The 6,245-nt window shown below is 41.6% G+C and overlaps 1 pseudogene across 1 annotated transcript; it reads left to right on the forward strand.

The window, feature by feature from the left end:
- Positions 1–460: 460 nt before the first annotated feature.
- Positions 461–1,241, forward strand: LOC307102252 (NADH dehydrogenase [ubiquinone] 1 alpha subcomplex subunit 8-like; annotated as a pseudogene). The gene is made up of 2 exons: positions 461–784; positions 1,049–1,241. The product of its transcript is annotated as an NADH dehydrogenase [ubiquinone] 1 alpha subcomplex subunit 8-like (transcript).
- The last annotated feature ends 5,004 nt before the right edge of the window (positions 1,242–6,245 follow it).

Here is a 6,245-nt window from a genome sequence, read left to right on the forward strand (position 1 = left end):
TAAATGAAGAAAGGGCCTGCTCCGTAGGAGCTGGGGGCGACCCAAAGCTCCAACCAAAACCTGGGAGCAATATCAGGGAAGTAGGATTTAAAAAGTGATTGTAGGCCCTAGCCAGTTTGACTCAGTGGATAGAGCGTTGGCCTGTGGACCTTGATTCAGGCTCCTCCCCAGCCTGGGCCCTGGTCAGGGCGCATGCAGGAGGCAACCAATTGTGTTTCTTTCACATCGATGTTTCTCTATCTTTCCCTCTCTCTTCCACTCTCAAATCAATGAAAAAATACCTCAGGTGAGGATTAACCAAAAACAAACAAACAAACAAACAACAACAAAAAAAACAACACAAAAACGATTGGTGAATAAAGGTATATTTGTAACTTCAAAAATAGTAATAAAAAGTGATTGTAAGAGATGGGGGTGATGTGGCTGCAGGTGCCTCGTCCTGGTTGGGGCCACCACCACCATGCCGGAGACAGCAGAGCTGCCCACTTTGGAGGATCTGAAAGTGCAGGAGGTGAAGGTCGGTTCTGCTGTGCTGAAAGCTGCACCCACCACTACGGAGCTCAGTGCAACAGACCCAACAAGGAGTTCATGCTGTGCCGCTGGGAACAGAAAGACCCGCAGTAGTGTTCAGAGGAAGGCAAGCTTGTCAACAAGTGCTTCTGGGTTCTTCAGGCAGATCAAATGTCACCGTGAAAGTCTTTTACAGAATGCTGGACCTGCTGGGCTTATTTCGTCCTGCAGCTATTTTGTTGCTGTTGTAAAGGGCAGGCAGTTTTAAGAGTGTGTGCTAGCCCTGGCTGGTTTGGCTCAGTGGATAGAGCGTTGTCAAGTGAACTGAAGGGTCCTGCGTTCAATTCCAGTCAAGGGCATATACATACCTTGGTTGCAGGTCCGTTCCCCGGGCTCTGGTAGGACACATGTGGGAGGCAACCAATTGATGTATCTCTCATCACATCGACGTTTCTCTCTCTCTCTGTCTCTCCCCCTCCCTTCCACTCGCTCTAAAATTCAATGGGGAAAAAATATCCTCGGGTGAGGATTTAAAAAGTGTGTGTGCTGAACCAGCTGGGCCGGGTGTGACCTGACCTGGGAGAGCTGACCAAGGTCACCAAAGTGAAAACAGACGGACCATTACCAGGTAACCCCTATCACTCAAGATCCAGACCAGAGCCCAACTCTGAGGCAGAAGGAGATCTGAAGCCTCGGAACATGGCAGCCGCCTTTCCTTCTGGACCATGTAAAGAAGGGTCCATGGCCCACTCTCAGTCACATGCGAAGACAATGATGCATGAAAACTCACACGTGGTTTGTATAGACTGATAGTTCTTTCAGGGATCACAAACATTAACAGAAAAGTTAATTTATGTGACTTGGCAGTTATTCTATACCTTTTCCTGGCCATTAAAAAATTTAAAGGAAAAAAAGTGATTGTCATTTGGCAAGTAGAAGCAAACGAGGAAGCTGGTTTAGAGAAAAAGTATGACTAGAAGGCTGGCTAAAGAAAGCTCAGGAACAAGAAGCAGTGGACAACAACCATCTGTCAAGTTAACCAGAATATCTAGCCATGTCTGTTGATAGGGGGACTGATAGTCTGGCTCTGACACCAGTGAACATTGTAGTCCGCCATCAACCCTTTCACTAAGACATGATCCCAGAGCAGCTTCCTAGCAGCTCAGTTCCCACGAATGGGCCCTGGTCAGCCAGGCCGGCTGCTATTGTAGTTTCCCCTGCAAGTCAATGCATTGTCTACATGGGTGACTCAGTCTTGCTGAGCTTGGTTAAGGAGGGGCCACTGCTGAGAAATGAAGCCACGTCCACTCCAACAATAATAATTACCAAACAAAATAAATCAAATTCCTAAACCCAAGGAAGAGCTTCAGGACCACACAGAAGTGACCTCACAGTGGACAGTGTGCTCACCTCTTGGGCACAGTCCCTGCATCACTTTGTGCTGAGGTCACCACTGGAAAACCACATGGCAACACTCTTTTCATCTGTATTCCATTGTCTCCCGACCTACCCCATCCTTTGGGGCTCTCTAGTCATTTTTCCTTTGCTCTAGAAAACCTCTTCCACTGTCCCTCCTGTTTTCCTCCTATCTCCCTAGAATCAACTGCTTTAGAAAGTCACCGCACACAAAATGCTCTGATATGCTGGGCACATGCCCATCATAACTCTACAACAGATATCTGCACGTGGGTTCAGATGTCAACACTTGGATGTAATACAGATGACTCAAACTTAATTTAGGCAATACTGAATTTACTTTCCCCTCCTTATGCCAGTCAATGGTGCCATCATTCAAACAAGCCAAAACAGACCTGGGAGTGATCCTAAATCATCTTTTTTGTTCATGCCTTTCACCTAACCAGTCACCAGATCTCATCTCTCTCTCTCTTTCTATGGGTCCCTCACATTCGTCTGCTTTGCCTCTCACCACAGGCCCTCGATATTGCTCACCTAGATTGTAATGGTAGTCTTCTAACTGGCCTCCTTGCACTACTCCTGTTCTTCTCAAATACACCCTCCATGCTAATGCTAAAATGACCTTTTTGGGTACAACTCTGTCCATGTTATTCTCCTGCTTAAAACAGCTCAGTGGATCCCCTACCTATGGGATAAATCCAAATGGGCCATTATGTTGTACAGATCCACTGATGATTGGATCCCTGGCTTCTTTTGCAGCCTCGTCTCTTATTTATCCCCGTTACCCAGGGTATACCAGCCTTTTCCTACCTAGGTCACATGGCTTCATTCTTCCTTGCCTTTGCCTATATCTGGAATTTCTTCTTGTCCATCCCAACCCTCCACATTCTCTTGGAGAATTACTCATTTTTCAGATCTAGCACAAGTGTCACCTCCTCCGAGAAGCCCTTAGTTACCCAATGAAGCCAAATTGATCATGTTTTATTTTGTGAGGCCATTGTACTGTTATTAAACTCTACAAAACCCAGGGCCTTGATTTGTTTCCTGGACCCTCTCTTTTATCATTACTTCCTGGAGGCAGGAATTGGATCTTACTTTTGTATTAACAGCACCTAGCAAAATACCTGGCTCAGGGCAATGACCTTACAAAGGTTTGTTACATGATTGGTAACAAGGAACCCATTGGCTTGGCATTGCTTCTGGTTTTGCCACTTGCCAGTTTTCACCTCTCTAAACTTCTGTTTCCTCAATTGCAAAATTGGAATAATTGTAGTAGGTGTAAAGATCAAATGAGATAATAAATGTAAACAGATCAGTAACCAGGACTTATAACTCAATAAATGTTAGCCATTGCTATTATTATCCCTCAGGGGCCTAGTATAATTTTTAAAAATACTCCATGTAACTTTTCTAACCAGTTGATCCCACTGATGTCACTCTATAAACTACTGAAACACTTTCTGTGTTTTTCATTTTAAAATTTAAAATCACTTAAAGCAGAGATGCACCTAGACAAACATTTATATTGTCTATCTCCTAACTAATTTTTTAACTTTAGAGAACTGGGATGCATCTTATACTTTGCAGTAGGCAGAATTCTAAGATAACAAACACTACATGACACTCATCCTTGTAGCACCTCTGCCCCCTCTGAATATGGCAGACTCTGTGAATGTGATATCACTCCCGTGATTGTTAGGTGGCACAGCTGACTTCAAGAAAGGGAGATTACCCAGGTGAGCCTGACCTAATCACAATGAATCATTAAAAGTAGAGTTTTCTAGCCCTGACTGGTTTGGCTCAGTGGATAGAGCGTCGGCATGTGGAGTGAAGGGTCCCAGGTTCGATTCCGGTCAAAGGGCATGTACCTTGGTTGCGGGCACATCCCCAGTGGCGGTGTGCAGGAGGCAGCTGATCGATGTTTCTCTCTCATCGATGTTTCTAACTCTCTATCCCTCTCCCTTTCTCTCTGTAAAAAAATCAATAAAATATATATTAAAAAAAAAGTAGAGTTTTCTCTGGAAAGAGAAAACTGGAGGCAGAAGAGGAAGTCAGAGATTCAAAGCACATGACAGACTGGACATGCTCTTGCTGGCTTGAAGATGGAAAAGATCTGAAAGCAGCCTTTGGGACCAGAGAGCAACAGCTTCCTGACAATATGCAAGGAATGGGGACCTCAGGTACATGGTTGCAAGGAACTGAAGTCTGCCGATAAAATGAATGCTTGAAAGTGTATTTTCCCCAGTCTCCAGACAGGAGCTAAGTTTGGCCAACACCTGGATTTCAGCTTCATGGCACCTTGAGCAGAGATCTGGCTATGCCTAGCTGGACTTTGAACCTGCAGAACTGTAAGCTGATATGTGGGTGATGTTTGAAGCCTCTGTTTGTGATAAATTTTGCAGCAATAGAAAACTAATACTTTTTAATGCCTTAAGTATTGATCAAAAATTATTTAACATCATACTCAATAAATATTCATTCAGAAAAAATTAATAATTGAAATAACTTTACCACCAATAAGGTCAAAATATCAATTGGCCTTCTTTATCAAAATAAAAACAAAATTTTAAACAAAGATTTTAATTTGAATACCATTTGTCATGTTCATATTATACATATTTATTAAATTGCTTAGAACACATTATAGTCCAGAAGCAACGTTGTATTTTTTAAAAATATACTTTTATTGATTTCAGAGAAGAAGGAAGAGGGAGAGAGAGATAGAAACATCAAATGATGAGAATTCTCCTGCACGCCCCACACTGGGGATCAAGCCCACAACCAGGCTTCTGCCTTGACCGGGAATCAAACTGTGACCTCCTGGTTCATAAATCAATGATCAACCACTGAGCCACCCCAGCTGGGCCAGAAGCAACATTTTTATAAAACATGAAAAGAATTACTTAAAGCAGAGATGCACCTAGACATACATTTCAGGAAGATTAAAAATGGCGGTGGAGTAAGTGGATGCTGCATGGACATGCTCCCAGGACCAAACTGGAATTACAACTAAAATACAGAAAAACTTCCTGAATAGACATACATTTCACATATCCAGGGGCTATCTTTTCATCAAACATCAGTTCATAGCATATTTACAAACTAAGGTAATCATCAAACAACATTGACAGGGAACATTTCTTTGCATACTAGTAAATTGCCATTACAAAGAAGAGTTCTATATAGCCATATTTCCATGTCAGTGCAGAAGGCCCTCAGAAACAATTCTTTCTTGTTTTTTCCCCCAAAATACTTTATTACAGAAATAAGGCAAATGCTATGTAAGATATAACTACCTAGGGAGTCACAGTTCATATTACCTACTAAAAATTCAAAGAAGTCATGAAGTGAATCTGTTGAGTTAATTTTTTAACACAGCATTTCCCAGATGTATTTACCCCAAAACCTTTGCTTTGAGAAATAGATTGACATCTTACAGGAATGCCATTTGGCAAATGCTGACCTGAACAAGTTCCTCACTTCCCCAGACCAAGAATAAAATCAAAGTATTAGTAGGGAAAGGAATGTTTCAGAAATTGAATTAATGAAAGATATTCAGGAGTCAGAAAAGTGCTCGCTATTCTCCTACTGGCTATAGCAACTTTTCACTATATTTTGTCAATAAATTAGAAAACATATCCATATCAGTAATGCACAAATAGGTATGTCATATCACTAAAACTATTCTAGATATTTCCTTTGGCTATTCATTTTTCTGTATAAGTATTTTGTTAATATAGTTGTTGAATATTGTTTCCAAATTAGGTGAAACAAGGTAGTTTCTGTCATCTAATACCTTACAATTTAACGCAGAGAATACTTCGGACTGACAAACTCTTTAAGAAAAGATATTTTTATCCACTGTTAATTGCTAAGAAGGAGAGTAGAAAAATGTAATTAGATTTTTAGGCTAGGATTCTTGTGCTTTTAAATACTATAAATGCTAGAAGAAATTTCATGTATAAAATATGAAAGTAAATATTTTTAATTGAATTTGAAATAGAGCTGTGATGTACTTCCAAAAAGGAGAATAGCCTCAGGATCCTATCAAAATTTAAAAAATATTTTATTTATTGATTTTAGAGACAGAGAGGAAGGAAGGAAGGGAGGGAAGAAGGGAGGCAGACAGAGAGGAAGAGGGGGAGAGAGGGAGAGGGAGAGAGAGGGAGAGGGAGAGAGAGAGAGAGAGAGATCGATTTGTTGTTCCACTCATTGGCACAACAAAGTACTTTCATTGGTTGCTTCTTGTATGTGTGCTGACTGGGGATGGAACCCCCAACCTTGGCGTATTGGGACAACACTCTAACCAACTGAGGTAC

This window comes from Cnephaeus nilssonii, assembly GCF_951640355.1.
Source record: "Cnephaeus nilssonii genome assembly, chromosome: 6".
Lineage (NCBI taxonomy): Eukaryota > Metazoa > Chordata > Mammalia > Chiroptera > Vespertilionidae > Cnephaeus > Cnephaeus nilssonii.